Source organism: Panthera pardus, unplaced genomic scaffold, assembly GCF_024362965.1.
Source record: "Panthera pardus isolate Hobbes unplaced genomic scaffold, ASM2436296v1 HiC_scaffold_6, whole genome shotgun sequence".
Lineage (NCBI taxonomy): Eukaryota > Metazoa > Chordata > Mammalia > Carnivora > Felidae > Panthera > Panthera pardus.
Genome location: NW_026526991.1, coordinates 3,214,106 through 3,232,773, shown reverse-complemented (window position 1 = coordinate 3,232,773; position 18,668 = coordinate 3,214,106). Strand labels below are relative to the sequence as shown.

The 18,668-nt window shown below is 54.9% G+C and overlaps 1 long non-coding RNA gene across 1 annotated transcript; it reads right to left on the bottom strand.

The window, feature by feature from the left end:
* Positions 1-15,086: 15,086 nt before the first annotated feature.
* LOC109265626 (uncharacterized) lies at positions 15,087-17,811 on the bottom strand. Its single transcript, XR_008419415.1, has 2 exons — positions 17,568-17,811; positions 15,087-15,254 (listed from the first exon to the last, which is right to left on the bottom strand). It is a non-coding gene; the product is annotated as an uncharacterized LOC109265626 (long non-coding RNA).
* Between the last annotated feature and the right edge of the window lie 857 nt (positions 17,812-18,668).

The window sequence follows — 18,668 nt, the reverse complement described above, 5'->3', positions numbered from 1 at the left end:
GGTAATTCCAGATTCATACAGCCCCCCAAATTCTCCACGGCACGGACAAAGAAAGGATTTCTTCATACATCCATGCCTTCATTTATTCACTAAATGCTCACTGGCTCTTGAGGGGTGGAGTGGGGGGAAAGGGCTGCCCTACCACAGAGAAAGAAAAAGCATTCATTCTGGTACACTCAGCTCCTCGGAAAGAAGGCACATTTCTTCACGTGACAAACCTTCCGTGAACACCCACTGTCCACCCCGGGAGCACAGGTGAGACAGTTACAGGACAGGTGAGCCCAGGGTGGGTGAGAGCTGAGGGATCAGGAGGCGAAAAAAGCACAAGTTAGCCAGGAAGGAGAAAAGCAAGGCCAGGCCCCTCCCCAGGGAGCCATCTGGGCAGAGTCACCCCTACTCCCTTTTAGAAGACGCAAGTTCTACTACAGCCCGCGCTGCTCGCTCGCCCGTGAACCTCCAGCCAAACCATTTCACCTCCTCTGGCTCCTCAGTTCCCTCACTTCTAAAATGGGGATAATAATCATACTACCCGTGAAAATTAAATGAAATAATGAATGGAAAATGCTAAGCACAGTGGCTGGCCCAGACTAAATGGCAAGTGTCACTTTCTCCATGGGGGCCATTACTGTCCATCCTCGAACACCGCCAGCCAGCCCAGTCCCGGAGGCTTCCTTGCATCAGCAAACAGGCCAAAACCCAACCCCGCCAGCAGCAGGACCCGGCAGCTCGGGCACAAAAGGAAACTCCATCCTTGGAGCAGAGGCTAGGCCGGCCCCTGCTCTGCCCTCTGCCAAGGTGGGAAGCTGCTTGTCTCCTGGCGATGTCCCTCTCCCCCATACTACAAAGTATGCTGACTGCCCCTCATCCTCTCCGGGGACCCAGCCTTCTGCCTTGGGCTGCGACGGGCCTTTGACCTGCGTCCCGAAACCTCCTGGGAGTTTCTCTCTGGAGAACAGATGGGCGGGTGGGTGTGAGTCATGGCGGCAGGAGAACTCTGCTCTGTTGGTCACTGCCTGCCTGAGTCAGTGCCCGCCCATAGGCCAAGGGGATGCCACTGTCTGGTCCTCGCGACTGCCACCTCCCCGAGTGAGTCAGGGGCAGAGGGACACACTCCACCCCCTGCTCCCCCCCCCCCCCCCGGGCCTGGCCAGTTTGGCCAAGTCCTGCCTGGGCAGGGCCTAAGACAGGCTGGGACCAGCCAGGAAGTCTCCAAGCCTCTGGGCAACAGCAACCTACTGATCCACTGGTTTTTAATTTGGGGAATTTCACTGCCAGCAAGAGAAGTGGGCTCTCAGACCTCACAGCTGCTCACTTTCCTCTTAACCTTGAACACCTCTCTGCCCTCTTGATGGCTGTCCCACTTGTACCACAAGGGATAGCAAGGGGCGCCTGGGTGGTTCAGTCAGTTAAGCAACTGACTTCGGCTCAGGTCATGATCTCACGGTTCGTGGGTTCCAGCCCCGCGTCGGGCTCTGTGCCGACAGCTCGGAGCCTGGAGCCTGCTTCGGATTCTGTGTCTCCCTCTCTCTCTGCCCCTCCCCCACTTGTGCTCTGTCTCTGTCTCTCTCTCTCTCAAAAATAAATGCCAAAAAAAAAATTAAAACCACAGCAACAACAGAGGATAGCAAAGCGAGGCCCCTGGCCACTTAGGCCACTCAGGCTGGTCCCTGGGTCAACACCTCTTCTTCCTGCCTCGGTGGCTCCCAAGACTCGAGGGAGGGCCCCATGCCATAGCACGTTTCCCAGGGAGGGAGGGAAGACGAATAGACTGAGTCCTGGGCAGGACTGCATGGCTCCTGGCTGAGACACACACCGCTCGCAGGCACAAGGACATAAGAACGCCGCTGGGTGGTGGCAGGGCTGAGTAAAGAGAAGGGCTGTGGAGCAGAGACCTGGCCCAGGCACCCAAACAGCTGCGTCCTCTGGCTAGCTCGACCCTGACTCGCTCTACTCAACATGTAATATTCACCGTACACCACGGAGCCTCCGTAAGTCCTGGACACTGTTCCAGGCATGAGGAAAATAAGGGCAAACAGCAGAAAAAAATCCCTGCTCTTCCAAAGGTGATGATCTAGGGGCACCTGAGTAGCTCAGTTGGTTAGGTGTCCGACTTCGGCTCAGGTCACGATCTTGCAGTCTGTGAGTTCGGGCGAAGCATCGTGCTCTGTGCTGACTGCTTGGAGCCCGGACCCTGTTTCGGATCCCGTGTCTCCCTCTCTGTCTGCCCCTCCCCCACGTGTGTTCCGTCTCTCTCTCTCTCTCTCAAAAATAAATAAACATTAAAAAAAAATAAAGATGATGTTCTATTAACCACAAACAAATGAGAAAATGTCAGACATCGAGGATGAGCCGTTAAGACAATCGCAATCAGTGATGGTAGCTAGTGACCAAGTGGCTCCTTTAGCTTGGTCAGGGGAAGAAGGGGCTTTCCCAAGGAGCGGGACTCTCAACTTACGATCTGAACTACGAGAGGATTAGCAGAGGGGGCAGCAGAGGGGTCAACCACTTCCAAGGGCAAGGTGGGAACAAGCGTGGTATGCTCAGGCCAAAGAAGTCCTCAGGGCCACATCATGGGCCCTGTGGCCCAGAGGAGGAATTGGGATTTTATCTCAAATGTTAGATTGAAGTCTCTCACCCCCAGGTTGCCCCATCTGTAGCTAGCGACAGACAGAGTAAGACACTGCTCTCTCACACAGTCGATGACCCTTCCCAGAGCCCCTCCCTTGTGCCAGGCCCCGACCTGGACACAAAGGCCTGGCATGTGGGCCTCCTAGAGGAAGTGTGGATAAGTCTGGTGGTGGAAGACAGACCCAGGTCATTATGACTTCAACACCTCGGTCAGGTCCACGACAGAAGGAAGCACAGGGAGCCACAAGTGCCCAGAGAAGGCTACCACCCAGACCAGGAAGGCTCTTCAGAGGGTTGACAGAAGCTAGTGAGTGAGGAGCTAGGGCACAGAACACAGGCCAAGTGCTCCAGCGGGGGCTGGTAAGATGACACCCAGACTAAGTACCGGGGGGCTCCAGGCAGTCGGTGGCAAGGCGAGGAGAGGACAGGTCTCAGGAGTAGATGGGTGATAGGTGAAGTCACGGGCACAGCAAATGAAGATGGCCCATTCCAAGAAGCCACAGAGAGGGGCGCCTGGGTGGCCCAATCGGTTAAGCGTCTGACTTCAGCTCAGGTCGCGATCTCTCGGTTTGATGGTTCAAGTCCCGCGTCGGGCTCTGTGCTGACAGCTCGGAGCCTGGAGCCTGCTTTGGATTCTGTGTTTCCCTCTCTCTGCCCCTTCCCTGCTCGCACTCTCTCTCTCTCAAAAAAGAAGGCCACAGAGATATCCCAAAGGCAGAAATATAAAACTAAAACTAAAGACCTCTAAAAGAAAACAGAAAATTTTCATGATCTCGAGTTAGACAAAAGTTGTTAGATAGGACTCCAAAAAAAAATGATCCATAAAAGAAAAAACTGATAAATTGACTTTATTTAAAAAAAAAAAAAAAAAAACACTTTCCATAGACACTAGTAAGAGAATAAAAAGACAAGCCTCAGACTGGGAGAAAATATTTGCAAATTATATGTATATGCCAAAAATGTTTTATACAGAATCCATAAAAAACTTTCAAAACTCAATTATATCATTTTGCAATATATACCAATATCTAATCATGTCATACACCTGAAACTAATATAATGTTATAAGTCAATTATATCTCAAAAAAAAAGAAAAAAAAAAACCCTCCATTATAAGAAAACAAACAAGGGGTTCCTGGCTGGCTCAGTCAGAAGAGCATGTGACTCTTGATCTCAGGGTCATGAGTTTGAGACCACGTTCAGTGTAGAGATCACTTTATTATTTTTTTTCAAATGTTTATTTTTAAGAGAGAAAGAGAGTTGGGGAGGGGCAGAGAGCAAGGGAGACCAAAGTTTCAAAGCAGGCTCCTTACTGACAGCAGAGAGCTCAACGTGGGGCTTGAACCCACAAAACATGAGATCATGACCTAAGCCAAAGTCTGACACTTAACAGACTGAGCCACCCAGGGACCCCAAGTGTAGAGATTACTTTTTAAAAAATTATATTAAATTAAAAATTTTTAATTTAAAAATTAAAAAAAAAAAACAACCTAGTAAAAATTGGGCAAAAGATCTGAATAGGCACTTTACAAAGAAGATACACGAATGGTGAATAAACACATGAAAAGCTGTTCAGCGTCATTGGTCATTACAAAAATGCAAACTACAGCCATAATAAACACACCTGCTAAAGAGGCTAACGCTTAAAAGACGATAGCAAGTGTTAGTGAAGATGTGGAGGAATCAGTAACTTTCATACGCTGCTGGTGGGCATGTCAAATGGTACAACCCCTTTGAAGAATAATTTGGAAGCTTCTTTAGAAGTTAAACACACTCCTACAATGGGATCCAGCCATCCCGTTCCCAAGTATTTACCCATAAGAGAAGGGGATGAATGTCAGGACAAAGACTTGTACACAAATGTTCACAGCCGCTTGATGTGTTAGCCCCAGATTGGACAAGAAGATGTCAATGTCGATGTCAATGTCAATGAAGGACCCAGATGTCCTTCAAGGGGTAAACGTTGAACAAACTCCAGTACGTCACACTACGTAATACTCCACAACAATAAAAAGAAACGAACTTTTTTGGGTGTGAAGTTTTCAGTTATTTTTGAGAGAGACAGAGATAGCACGAGCGGGGAAGGGGCAGGCAGAGAGGTAGAGAGAATCCCAAGCAGCCTCCGCACGCCAGCGGAGACAAATGCGGGGTTCGAACTCACAAAACCACGAGATCATGACCTGAGCCAAAGCCAAGGGCCGGACGCTCAACCGACTGAGCCGCCCAGGCGCCCCAAGAAATGAACTTCTGACGCATGCAACAACATGAATGAACCTCAAACTATTAAAATGGGTGAAAGATCCAAAAAAAGAAACCCACATATTGTTTGAATCCATTTGTAGAAAATTCTCCAAAATGCAAACCTAATCATGTAGTGACAGAAAGCAGATTAGTGGTTGCCTGAGACAGGAGAGGAAGAGGGAAAGAGACAGGAGAAAGGGATTAAAAACGGCAACAAGAAAACTCTTGGGGGTGATGGATATGTTCATTATCTTGCTTCTGGTGACTAAAAGGCACAGCCAACATTCAATTGCTTGTTCCACAAACATATATTGACTTACTGTGTGCAAAACCCTGTGTTCTTGGCACTGGAGATGCAGCAGGGACAACACAGTCCCTGCCCTCACCAAGGCTCACGTTCTGGTGGGCAAGACCGACAATAAACCTGATAAACAGAAGCCATGTGGAGAAATATCCTCAGGGAAACAGAACGGGCGACAAGGCAGGAACACTAGGTGGGGGGAAGTGAGAGAAGAGAGCAGACGGCAGTTAAACTAAGACTGGAGGGGTCCCTCTTGTCTCTTGTGCGCCCCCACCCTTCGGAGACTGCCCCTCCCAGTCGCTGCCCTCCAGCCCCTTCCTGCTCCGCATGGCGCAGCCTCAGCTGGGTTGTGCGGCTTTGCCAGAATCCAGGCCTCTCTCTGCAGCTCAGTTCTCTTAGCCATAAAGTGTGGAAACAGGGTTGAGCCCCCCCACAGTCAGTGCCCTGCCCAAGGGGGCCTCTCGCGTTGGCTCAGCCGGATTTGGAGACAGGCAGAGCAGAAATGCCAACGGTAGGAAAACAGGTTTCTCAGGAGCCCAGCTGGCTTCTCCTGATAGACACCCTGGAGGGCCCACCCCTCTGGATTTAGGGTTGCTTTTTGGAGAGAGGGCGTGGGTCGCAACAGGGGGCACCCCTCTCAAGCAGGGCTCGCGGGGTGGCGGGAGGAGGTGAGGCACTGTCCTGGCCTTTGGGAGGACAGCTCTGGCCTCTTGCTTCTGCCAGGGCGGAGGACAGGCCAGGTTGGCCTGAGGCCCAGAGGGGCAGGGCGGGAGGTCATCAGCCACCGGTAGGGGGGCCTGCTTGGCCCTCTCTCTGGACACAATGTCCTGGACTGCTCCACAACTTGGCTGGCCGACAGGGAACAGTAGCTGGCAGAGGGTACGGGCAGCCGGCCGACTGGGGGTGGGGAACAGCCTGGCCTGAGCAAAGGGCTTCTTCATACAACCTGACCTGCCACCTTGGGCAAGGAGAGGACCAGCTTGTCTGTGAGACAGACACGGGGGCCCAGTGCCCTGTTGAGGACCTCAGCCATCCTTCCCCACCGCGTGCCTTAGTTTCCCCACACCATTCCCAGCTGCCATCACTTGAGCTAAGTCCTACCTAAGTACAGAACCCTGCGGAATGCTGGCCCTGCCCCTTCCTGCCGTGACCTCAGGCAGTTACCACCTCTCTGAGACTCAGATTTTCACCTGAAAAAATGGCACTTACTTCTTTGGGCTGGAACGCAGGGAAAGCATTTAGGATGGTGACCCTCATGCCTCACGGAGAAGCGCTTGATGGAATAGTTGGCTATAATTACATTAATAAGCTACAATAACAACCTTTATGTATTGAGGGCTTCCTGTGTGCCAGGAACTTTACCTACATTTCCCCCGAACCCTGCAGCAACCCTGAAGGCAGGTTTTATCACCCTCATTTTATTTTTTTATTTTTTAATGCTTATCTATTTTTGAGAGAGAAAGAGCGCGAGCCCGGGAGGAGGAGAGAGAGAGACACACACACACAGAATCCGAAGCAGGCTCCAGGCTCTGAGCTGTCAACGCAGAGCCCAACGCGGGGCTCGAACTCACGAACTTCTAGATCATGACCTAAGCTGAAGTTGGGAGCTTAACTGACTGAGCCACCCAGGCGGCCCTATCACCCTCATTTTATATGTGAGAAAACTGAGCTTTAAGAAGCAAAGGAACACAAGCTGATATTAGGAGCAAGTAGCTCCTCACCCCTGTGGGAAAAAGGGTAAGAGTCCAATGAGTAAACCCATGGGAAATCCCTCAGGCCAAGCTGAAGCAGGGAGGGCCTGAGGGGGTCCTAGGAACTCAGCAGCTGAACCCAGAGACCATGCTCACTTTGGCAGAGTCCAAACTACATCCAGATATATGAGCCAAGGTGCCCAGCAAAGGACAGTTGTGGGGAGGGATGTATTCATTCATTTAGCAAATATTGATAGAGGGAAATACAGTCTGGACCGACTGCCAGACTTTGGACTCAGATAACAGAACCTGTGAGGTGCGTGTCCTAGAGGTATGGTGACTCCCAGTTTTCCCAATGAAAGTGCTGTGTCCCAGGAAACCCCTCCGTTCAGGGCAAACCAGGACAGTTGGCTCACCCTACCTGGAAGAGTTTACTCCACCTCCTGGTTTCCTCAACTGTAAAAGGACACCAATTCTCACCTGCTGGAAGGTACAATGAGCATAATGACGTGGACCCACAGTCCAGGCAGGAGGCGAAGGAGGGAAGTGTGATCATCTCCGTTTTGCAGATGAAGGGACTGAGGCTCCCACTGAATCTGAGCAGCACACAGGAGGCCTGGGCAGATACTTCTCTTGTCCCAAAGTCTGACCTTAGAAGGTACCAGAAAAGGCCCCCTGAGCTGCACCGCCCTCCAGGACCAGTCCTGCCTGCAGCTGTGGGCCAGGCCAGAGGGCAGGCACGGACCATGTGTTCCCCGGACAAATGCCAAGGTCCACAGGGAGCTGACTGGCCCAGTGGGGCACTGCCTAGAAGCCCAAGGCTAGGTTCAGGTCCTGCACTGAACCAGGTCTTGGGGATTAGGGGAGGACTGGGCCAGTTTACAGTTACCTTGCTAAGTACTCAGCAGGTGCTGACATGCCTCCATCCTCCCCTACAACACTAGAAGGAGGGCCCACGAGCAGCCCCAGTTTACAGGTGGGATTACTGAGGCTCTAAGATGTGAAGTCTACCCAAGGTCACCCAGAGGGTAGGGGGAGGAACCAGTCACCATTAGGTACCACTGCCTGACTTTAGAATTCAAGATACGTTGTGGCCCAGGCACAGGGGGAGCAGCTGTGGAAGACTCCAAGGGCAGGGCACCTCCAGGACCCCTGAAGTCCTGGCCAGGGAGAGAACCTTACAGAGGAGGAGGTCACCGCCTCCCACACAGTCTGGACTCCCCCGTAAGCCCAAGGATCCCAGCCAGCTCGGTCACCCCCATCCTCGCAGGCACCCAGTCCGCTGGGCCCCGCCAGACAACGGCCTCAGTTTACCCTTGGACCTTGAGCAGAAGGGAAGGTTGCGGGGCCACGCAGGACCGCACCCAGGGAGGGACCGGGGCCTCTGGTTTCTTGGCCCCCAACCCCAGCGGAGGCGGGAGGGGGAGGGGAGAGGGTTACGTAACGGGCGGCGCGGGGGGCGGGGCGGGGAAGGGCAGCCAATGGGGGCGGCCCCTCCTAGGAATAGCCTGGCTGTTCCGTCCTCAGTCACCAGAACAGCCCCCTCCGCGCCCGTCCAGCCCGCGCGTGCTGCGCGTGGGGGCGGGGGACGGGCGGACACCTGGGGAGAGCGTGGCTGGGAGCCGGCGGCGCGTGCGCAGGGGCCGAGGCTGCTCCCCGGCGGGCGAGCCTCCCAGCCCAGAGGCCCCCGCTGGCTCCCGAGGACCGGCGTTCGGCGCCCCGAGCCTCCTTCCCAGGTCCCGGCTCCCGCAGCCCCTCTGCGCTCCCGCCGGTCAGGTGACGTCACACCTCGCGGCCCGGAGCCCCCGCCCTCCTCCTCCAAGGTCACCCGGGACCCACGGGAGCTCCGGGCCCGCGCCGCCCCTTCCCCGCCGAGCGCGTCTGCCTCCCCCGCTCCCCGGCGGCGGTTCCCGCCTCCCTCCGCTCGCACTTACTTCATCCGGCCTGGCCTCGCTGTTATTTATATCCGCGTCTGGCTCCCCAGCAGACGGCTGTGACGGGAGGCGACAGCGGGGCCGGCCTGGGGGCCCGCACGCCTGCCGTGTGCAGCAAATGCCGGCGGGCCGGGGGTCTGCCTTTGGCCAGCAGACGGAGGGAGCCCCTTGCCAAAGCCCCTAGCCTAGCCTGCTCGCCTCCGCCTGGGAAAAGGAGGAAAGGCTGCGGGCAGCTGTGGGCAGCTACGGCCCCTCCAGGACGGCACTGGCTGTCCCTCCCTGCCCCAGGTCAGGGCGTCATCTCGGACTTCCATGCTGCGTCCAGGAGGCTCCTGAAACAGGATCGTGGTCACTGGGCGGCTGCTTAACAATGCTGCTTCTGGGATTCCACACCAGTCCCCTCTGAGTGGGCCTTCTGGTGACCAGGCCTGGGAATCAGCATTTGAAACGGGCTCGCTAGGAGAATCTTGGGCTTCTTAAGGCTTGCTTTTCGGGGAGGGAGCGAGCAAACAGCAGGAGGGTGGCAAGTTGGGACTGCCCTGCTTTGATTTGATGAGCAGGATGCAAAGATAGGGCAGAGCAAGTGAGGAGCCTACTCTGGGGGGAGGTTAGACTAGGGTCTGTGGCCAGATACTGTCTGAATTGTGGCCCCCACACACCGGTAAAGCCCTTTAATGCCTACTAAGGGGTACAGTAGTTTCCACCATTCTCCAGCAACCTTGCAAAGTGGGCCTCGTCCCCACTTGACAAGGCTCAGAGAGGGGATGTGACTTGGGCAAGGTCCATGGCGAGAAATGAGCAGGGTCAGGACCAGTTGAATTCCTTCATCCAAGCACTAGCTAGGCACTGGCACAGAAAGGGGAATACGATACAGCCCCTGCCCTATAAGAGCTGTCCCTCCAGAAGAGAGGTGGGCAGCAACCACAGCAATCAATCAAGATCAGTCGTGGTCTGATGAGCACTGACAGCTCAGAGCTGAACTGTGAAGGATGAATAGGAGTTTCCCAGGAAGATACACGAGGGGGCATTCCAGGCAGCAAGAACAGCTTGTTCAACGGCTAGAGGCCCGAAATAGCAATCGCTGTAGGAATCTATGAGCGGTTTGAGGCTGAGGCTTAGAGCACATCAGGTATGAGGCTGATGAGGCTGGATGTGCGGGAAAAGCCTTGACCAGGCAAGGAGGCCTGACTGTCCTGAGTGCAGGGGGCCAGGAAGTCCATAGAGGAGGGATGGGAGGGAGGCCCACTGAATGGTGGGAACAGAGGTGGCGAGGTCTCCTTTCCAGACCCTCCCTGTATCCTCGCGGCAGCCCTTCTGTCCCCCAGCCCTCACACTCTGGCTTCACCTTAGCTCTCTGTCAGCAGCTCAAGCTGGGGACTGCCAGGGGATACTGGACCCTATCCTACCTGGGCATGATAACGCTGGCTGCGAGGACTAGAGGAGGTGATTCTGTCTCCCTGGATCTCAGTTTCCTCATCTATAAAATGGGGCCAGCATGAATCCCTGCCAGTCTCTCCTCAGGGTCAGAGTGAGATGCAGAGGCAAAGGATGGTCAGGAAGAGGGTGTTTATTTTGAGCAGTGTCAAGCACAATGCTAGGCATTTGCTCATTTGGTGCCTCCGCCTGCCCTCCATCCAGGTGAGACTTCTCCCCGAATGCTCCCTCATCCCTTGCCCACTGGACTTCAAGAACCACTACCTGAGAGCTAGCACTGCTGGCCTCAAGTTCTGGAGCTGCCAAATCTCTTAAAGTTGGAGCCTCAGTTTTCTTAGGTGCAAAATGAAATTCTCCCAAATGTTGGGCGAGGAGGGACCCCTGGCAGCCCCTCTTGCCCGGGACAACCCAGGCTGGCTCTCCCCAAACACAAAGAGCAGGAAGGGCAATTTGGGACCCCCTCTGCCCTCCTCTCTGCCACCCCAGGCCCTGCCAAGGACATCCTGTGCCCTGGTGATGTCACCAGGCCCTGGGAGCCTGGGCTGGCTGGAGCTAACAGCACTCAGGATTTATTTTTAAACTCTCAGCAAGGTCAGCTCCCTGTCCCCTCCCCATCCTACCCCGCCTCACCCCACCTAGCTGTCTCCCATATCCCAGCTGAGCCCCCAGGCCACTCCTTGAAGGGTTTCTCCACACACTCTGTTTCTGCACCCACTGGGCTTCTGAGGGGCTGTGGGGAGCCAGGTCATCGGCCAAGTGTCTCTGATCGCCAAATTCAGACCTGCTGAGGTAAACAGATGGGCCACTGAAGGTGGACCCCAGCCTCCTTCACCTCCTGAAGCCCAAAGGGGGCAAGGGACTTGCCCGGGGTGCCACGGCTGGAGCTGGGAGTCATCAGATGGGCTCCGTAGACACCTGGAACCCCTGGCTGGATCATACAGATTAAACCAGAGCTTGATTTAAATTCATTGTTCAGGGGCGCCCGGGTGGCTCAGTCAGTTGAGTGGCCGACTTTGGCTCAGGCCATGATCTCACGGTTCACGGGTTCGAGCTCCGCGTCCGGTTCTGTGCTGGTGGCTCGGAGCTATCGTTTTTTAAAAACGATGCCATGTAGCTCAGACAAGCTGCAGGAATAGACTGAGTGCTGGGGTAGCTCCTGGCACCATGGCACTCACCAACACCCCAAGCAGGATGTGTGTCCGTCACAATTGTCACGCATTTACCCTCTCAAGTGACTTTAATGTGTTTTTTTATGTTTATTTATTTGAGAGAGAGAGACAGAGCACAAGTGGGGGAGGGGCAGAGAGAGAGAGGGAGACACAAAATCCAAAGCAGGCTCCGGGCTCCGAGTGGTCAGCACAGAGTCTTATGCGGGGCTCAAACTCACAAATGGCGAGATCATGACCTAAGCTGAAGTCGGACACTTAACTGACTGAGCCACCAAGGCACCCCTCGAGTGACTTTAGACTAAGGACCTGTCAGGGCCCTGAGCTTAGAAATTTATGCGGATGAAACATCCTTTTTATCAGTTCCACATGTCGGCCTTCTGGGTAAGATTGTGGTTGAAAATGAGATTCTACTGGAAAAATCCATTTGACAATGGCAGCTTTGATGACTCTATCCTCACCGCTACCCTGGGAGGCTGGGCAGGGCCGGAGGCCTCCTTTAGCAAAGAGGAAAACCAAGCTGGAAGGGGAAGAGTGACTCGTGCAGTGGCTGGAATCCAGGGAGCTTCTGTCCTCTAGGGCACGTGAGGTGAGGCGAACCTACTTTGCCCCGCACAGCCCAGCCTAGAGTCAGTGGTCTAAGACACCCCTGCGGCCCACAGTGACTAGCCAGGACAGGCCCACAGAATATCCATTTCTTGGCTGTTCACTTCAGTGCGACACAGACTCTGGACCCAAGGAGTCTCAGTTTGAAACCTGCCTATGGTATTTCTTAGCTGTGTGATCTTGGGCAAGTCACTTCACCTCTCTGTGCCTTATTTCCTCCCCTGAAAAATGTGGATAATAATATGATGCAATTCTAGTTGTGCGAAATATTGCTTTGAGAGACTGCCTGAAAAGCACTGGGCACAAGGCTGGACGCTTAGTGAGTACTCAACTGACAGCAGATATTATTATTATTATTATCATTATTATTATTATTCCTAAGCAAACGGTCACTGAATCTTCACCTTGAAGCTGGGCCTGAAAGGTTGGCCTCTTCAGACAGCGTCTGGGCAGGGCCACCAGGAGCTGGGGGACAGCTAGCTCAGCTGGTCTGGGAGGAAGAATTGTAGAGAAAACCTTCTGGCTGGACCGGGGTGGGTGTGTGGAGGGAGGCCAGAATCAGCTCAGGAACCCCCAAAACCTCAGCAGCCCCTTTGTCTTCCGTCATCACTACCACCACCACCCTCATCTCCCCAGGGGGTCACTTGAGTGAAAAGAGTAAGAGCCAGGTGGCCAGGCAGATGGCTTGTCACCAGTCCTCAGCCAAGAAAGAGAGCCTGTGCCCCCCTTCCCATACGCACACCCCAGTGTGCCGGCAGAAAGTCTGCCAGGGCTGGGCTCCAATCCCTTTTACCGTGGGATCTTAGCCAAGTCACTTCATTTCTCTGAACCTCAATTTCTCCTCTGTGAAATGGGCATAAAGATATCCTCCAGGGCTGCTGTGAAGATGTAATGGATAGGTGAATAAAGTATCTGGTGGCCTACTTCGGCACAGTACGTGCTTAATCATTGTATCTCTTGAGAAGGGAAAGAGCCAGGCTGACTCTCTGGGTCTGGGCAGGCTAGGGGCAGGCCTCTCCAACTTCACCCCGGGCTCCTCACCCACGGGAAGTCTACAGCCTCCTTGACTGCACTGACAAGATTGAGAGTGGGGACCGGGGGGGGGGGGGGGTCTGAATGCAAATGCATGCAAATCAGGCAGCATAGGTGCTCTTGGGGAGCTATGGAGAGAGAAGGTTCAGCTACCAGGTGCCTGGAGGCTGGAACAGAAGCGGGTGCCCTGGTACTGACTGAGCAGGTGCTCCAGGCCCTGAGGGCCCCTCTTGGCAGGGAGATGATAGCCCCGGGTTCCCTGGAATCCCTGATCCTCCTCTGCCAAGGTGAGGGGCAGCCCGTCATCACCCAGGGGCTCCTAGGTGTGGACACACACAGACATACACTCACTCACTTAAACACATGCATAGACAAACACATACATCTGGGGACTCTGACTCTCGTGCTCTCTCTCTCTCTCTCTCTCTCTCTCATACACATACATACACACCCACTCTTCAGGTCACAGGGCTCATGGCAGGGGAGGCCCTAGAGACTTTCCCTGTTTGATGCAGCAGGAGGGTGAGGCCCCAGGGGCGGCTGGTTTCCTGTCCACCCGCCTTTTCCCCAGAGGCACACACCACCCACTCACGCATCATTGGGGAGGCCCCCTCAGAAAGCCCCTCAGCCTCATTGTGTTAGAGCAGCCCACCTCGGCTCCCTGCCACAGGGTTTCAGTCCTGGGTCCCATCTTGTCCCTGCTGACAGATGAGGAAGCTGGGGGCAGCCAGCCCTCCCTCTCTTCCTCCCAGCCTTCTGTGGACACCCCTGGACCACATCCGACGGTAGCCAGCCACTGGAGGACGGGCAGGGCGGGGGCCGAGTCAGCTGGTGCCCGACAGCACCGCCTGGCACGCCTGGCACGCCTGGCACAGGAGGCCCAGAGGCTTTGCTGAGAGAATAAATCTGGAGGCTGGACCCCAGGTCGCAGCCCGGAGCTGTGTCTGCAGCGCCACCTGGTGGTGACACCACACTCCTGCCGACACCCGGCCCTGCTGGGCCAGCCCTGTTCCTGTCCCCGATCCCCTGTAGGTTTGGCAGACGTTCAGTGAGCAGCTGCCGTGTGCCAAGGACCGGGCAGGCCAGGCACGAGAATGAGACCAGGCCCAGAAGATCTGGGGGACGGCACTCCAACACACAGGACAGCAAGTGCACTGTCTCTGAGATGGGAAGCAGCTGGGCATGACCCAGGAGGAGCCCGAGGGCAAAGTGGCTGGAGCCTGGTGCTGGAGCTGGAGGGGGAGGCAAGAAAGAGTCACAGGCAGGTGTCACAGAGATCTTCAGGCTGTGGTGAGGAGTTGGGATTTGTTTCTGAGCGTGATGGGAGCCGTGGGATATGGTGGATAGCTGAAAGGTGCCATGAGGGGGACAAACTGGGCAGTGAAAAAAGAGGAAGTTGGGGGGAGGGAGTGCTGCCACCATCCAAGTAGGACACAGAAGCAGCTCAGACACCAGGGGTGGCAGTGGGGATAGTACGGAGCCACTGGATTCTAGAGCTGATAGGACTTGTGGATGGGTTGGATGGGGCTGTGAGATAAAGCAGGGAATTAGGTTTTGGTCTAAACACCTGGGGAACAGTGGGCCCTCTACTTTGAAGGGAAGACATAGGAGGAGCGGGTTTGGGGGAGACCAGGAGCCTCTGGGCAGGCTAAGGCGAAATGTCTGTGAGGCGTCCACATGGAGGTGCCAGATTAGTGTGTGGAGCTTAGGGGAGGGGATGTGGGTGGAGGTACACAGGGCAGGTTGCTGGGGTATAGATGATCTGTCTGGCTGCTTGCTCTGTGTTACTCTATTCTAAGGATTTCAGGTCTAGTTTTTTAAGTTTATTTATTTTGAGAGAGGGAAGGAGTGCATGTGTGCACATTAGCAGGGAAGGGGCAGAGAGGGAGAGAGAGAGAGAGAGAGAGAGAGAGAGAGAGAGAGAGAGACTGAATCCCAAGCAATCTCTGTGCTGTCAGAGCCCGACTTGGGGCTTGAACTCACAAATCTGTGAGATCATGACCTGAGCTGAAATCAAGAGTCAGACACTTAAGCTACGGAAGTAACCAGGCTCTTCAGATTTCATGTGTTTTAATTCATTGGAGCCTCACCTCAAGTCTGAGGGCAGGACTGGGTCTGACTGGAGGCCTGCCGAAGAAGGTGTGGAATCATGCAGGAGGGGCAGCGTGTCCCCAGGGGTGTTGGTGAAGACTTCCCGGTGGAGGTGACTGCTGACTGGGACCTGGAGGGATGAGTAGGAATTTGTGAGGCAGAGAAAAGGCAGAAGGGAAGGCTGGGCTTGCCCAAGTATGGACAAAGGCCTGGTGATGCTATATTGCAGAATCTGAACATCAGTGCTGAGACCCACAGTTCCAGTATCCTTGGGGACATGGAGAAACTGACACCCAGAGCAAGGAGGGCCTCAGTGAGTAACTGGTAGGCTGGGCACTGGCTCCCGGCCCAGGACTCCAGTCCCGGCTTTGGGTGCTTCCACTTGCTCTGGTCACACCCCTGAGACTTGCACTTGGGGCCTCAGCAAAGTTCTAGGATAGGATTTCAAGGTGATTTGAGTTCAGTCCAGCAGCTTCTCAGAGTAACAGGCTTGGGGGTATAGCCCAGCCTGCCACAGATGTGGTTAAAGCAGTTGTGGACTCAGACCTCAGGAGGACAGCCATGCTCTTTAGCCCTGAGTGGCCTGGCCCTGCTGACTTCCAGCCTTATCTCCTGCCTCTACCTACCTGTCTCTGCCCTCCAGACAGCTTTTCTAATGGTGGACTAGCCCGCGTTGGCAAGTCTATGGGGAAGTGATTTGTGTGTGAGGTGGGGGTGAGGGTGGAGTGAGGCATCTATCATATTCTGGGTCCCAAATGTGTTGGGCTGGGACGCTGTCCTATGTCCCATCCCTTGCAATTTACAAGGGGCTTCTATCCAGCACCTCATAGGATCCTCATGGCAACCCTGATAGGTGGGCAGGACAGGGGATTCTGATCCCATGGCACTGATGAAGAAGGGGCTCAGAGAGGGATGTGGCTTGCAGGAGGGCACACAGCAAGCTGGAGATGGACCTGGGATGAGGCTGGTTCCATGTGAGCCCAGGTTTTAGTGAGCACCTTGTGGTTGGGTATGAGGAGGGACAGCCAGTGCCCTCCTGAGTGAAGGGTCACCCAGCTTCGATGTGATGTCAGGGAGATAGGAACAAGGAGATGCAAGATCCCTTAGCCCAAATCTCATTTTGTTCCGTGGCCTTGGGTAGCTCCTCTCTCTCTCTCTGGGTCCCTTGCCCATCCATTCAAGGAGGGCCTGGATAGGATAACTTCTAAGGTCCTTGTGGTCCAGAGCCTCTGGCCCTGGCACCGAGGAGGAGAGGACATGCTGTAAGGGAAGGAGAAGGAAATACATTGGTCTGGGGCGGGGGCGGGGGGTGAGGACCAAGGAAGAGGTTGGGAGGAGGGTGGGGAGGAGAAGCAGAATCGCCTCAGAGAAGTCACTTCCCCTCTCCAAACCTGTTTCCACATTTGTCCAATGGGGGACACTGTGAAGGTCCTGGCCCAGTGTGTGGGACAAACGTTAGTCTTTCCTCCCCCTCGCCAGCAGCTGGGCCTGGCCTCCCTACTGCTGGCCAGGGTGGCTTGGACAGTCCATGGGAAGATGTCAGACCAGGCCTTGGTCTGGCTGCTTTGGCTGGCCGACTTCCGCCGGCCCGAGGGAGGTGGCGGGTGGGGGTGTGCTTTGCACGCGGACAGGCCGAAGCAGCACAGCACCTTGGCCAGGAGATGGCTGTGACGGAGGAAGAGCTTGGGCTCAGGAACCACCTGGTCTGGGTCAGAATCTCGCTCTGATACTTAGTAGCTATGAGATCTTGCGCAAGTCACATAGGACTTGGCTGAGCCTCAGTGCGTCCTCCTCTGTAAAACGATGCACTTCCTGGGTGGTGTGAGGCTGAGATGACGGGAGACCACGAGGGATGGCGTCCCTGGCTTAGGCTCAGAGAACTGGCTGAGATTCCTCCTTCCTCTGCTTTCTCTGCAGCCCACATGGCACCAGCTAGAGTCAGCCTGGAACCCGGGCCGAAAAGGATGCCCCCTACCCAGCTTGGAGACACTTGCAGCCTCAGAGCCGGTGGCTCACGAGAAGAGGCCCTCGCCCCACCATGTCCGGGCATCAGCCTGTGAGCTGGGAGGGTTTGCTGAAGTAAGAAGCTGATGAGAGCACAGGAAGGGCTGGCTGGGGGCCAGGGGCTGGGGGCACCCACCTTCTAACCTGTTTCTGACTTCCTTTGCTGTTCACCCCTACCTCTGGCTGGCAGCTTTCCCGGATTAGCAGCTGACGTCAGGAGCTGCCAGCGGGGCTGGCCTGGCATAGCCTTGGGAGATGTACCAGGGCTGTCTGGTAGTTGGGTACAGTTAAGGAAGGGGGTGTGTGTCCAGCTTTGGAAGTTTGTCCTCCGGTGAGGTGGGAGGGAGAAATGCATGGTGTTAGGCACTCACACATCCTCTGTGTAGCACGTTCACCTTGTGCAGACAGAGAAATCACCTGGGGAGGTGGAATAACTCACCCCAGGCCACACAGCTGGTCTGAGCCTGGCTGCATCCCACACTGACCAGCTGCTAGGCCTGGTCCGTGTCGCACCTTCTATACCATTGCTACAGTGGCGTCAGCACTTCCCAGGTGCCTGTGAAGCTGGTGTCCCACTCTACAGATAAAAAAAAAACAGAAGCCCAGTGCTTGTCAGCCTGTCAGCATGCAGAGCCCACTTTGGATCCTCTGCCCCCCTCTCTCTGCCTTTCCCCCACTTGTGCTCTCTCAGAAAGAAAAAAAAAAAGAAAAAAAGAAAAAGAAGGCAAACAAAACAAAACAGAAGCCCAGACAGGGGCAGTGACTCGCCCAAGATCACACCCTGAATTGGTGATGGAGGCAAGGTTTGAGCCCAGGACTAACTCCAAAGTCTGTGTTCTTACCTGCCACGTGCTCGGCAGAGATCTTGTAGCTTTGCCATAATTTGAGCCCGAATCCCCTATGCTCCCAAGGCTGCACAAACCTCTGCTTTGGGTGGGAGCATCCGTATGAGAGCACAGAGTAGTGGGTTAGGGCAGGTCACCTTCAGGGAGAAACAGATTTCAGGGAAGGACCCTATAGGCCCGGTTTAGTCACATGTTTACTCGTTGACCAATGAACTGTGTCCAGGGCTGGGTCAGTAACCATGTAGCAGCCCTCTGAAGACCCCGAGGTGGCTCAGGCGGTGGGGAAAGGCCAACACAATGCCTTTGCCTGAGGATTCTGCCGCTGGGCCCGAGCTTCGGTTTAAGTTACATCTGCTTTCCCAGGCTTCTTGGTGTCCCATTCCCAACCTCAATGACAAGAGGGTGGGAGCGTCAAGGTTCCACTCACCTTGGGTCTTCCCCTAACTGGTCTCTTTGTGCCTCACCCCTCTAGACAGCAGGACGGCCGTGTCTGCCCAGGAAACAGGCATACGGACAGAGGTCAGAAGCCACCCACAGGACTCAGCTGTGCCCAACTTGTGAGTCTTAAGGGCAAGTCACATCCATTCACCCTTCTGGTCTCAGCTTAAATGCTGCCTGCAGACAGGTCTTCCCTGACCCCTTCCAGTAGGACTGGTCTCTCTCGTAGTTCCCAGTCTTTACAGCCACATCACTTA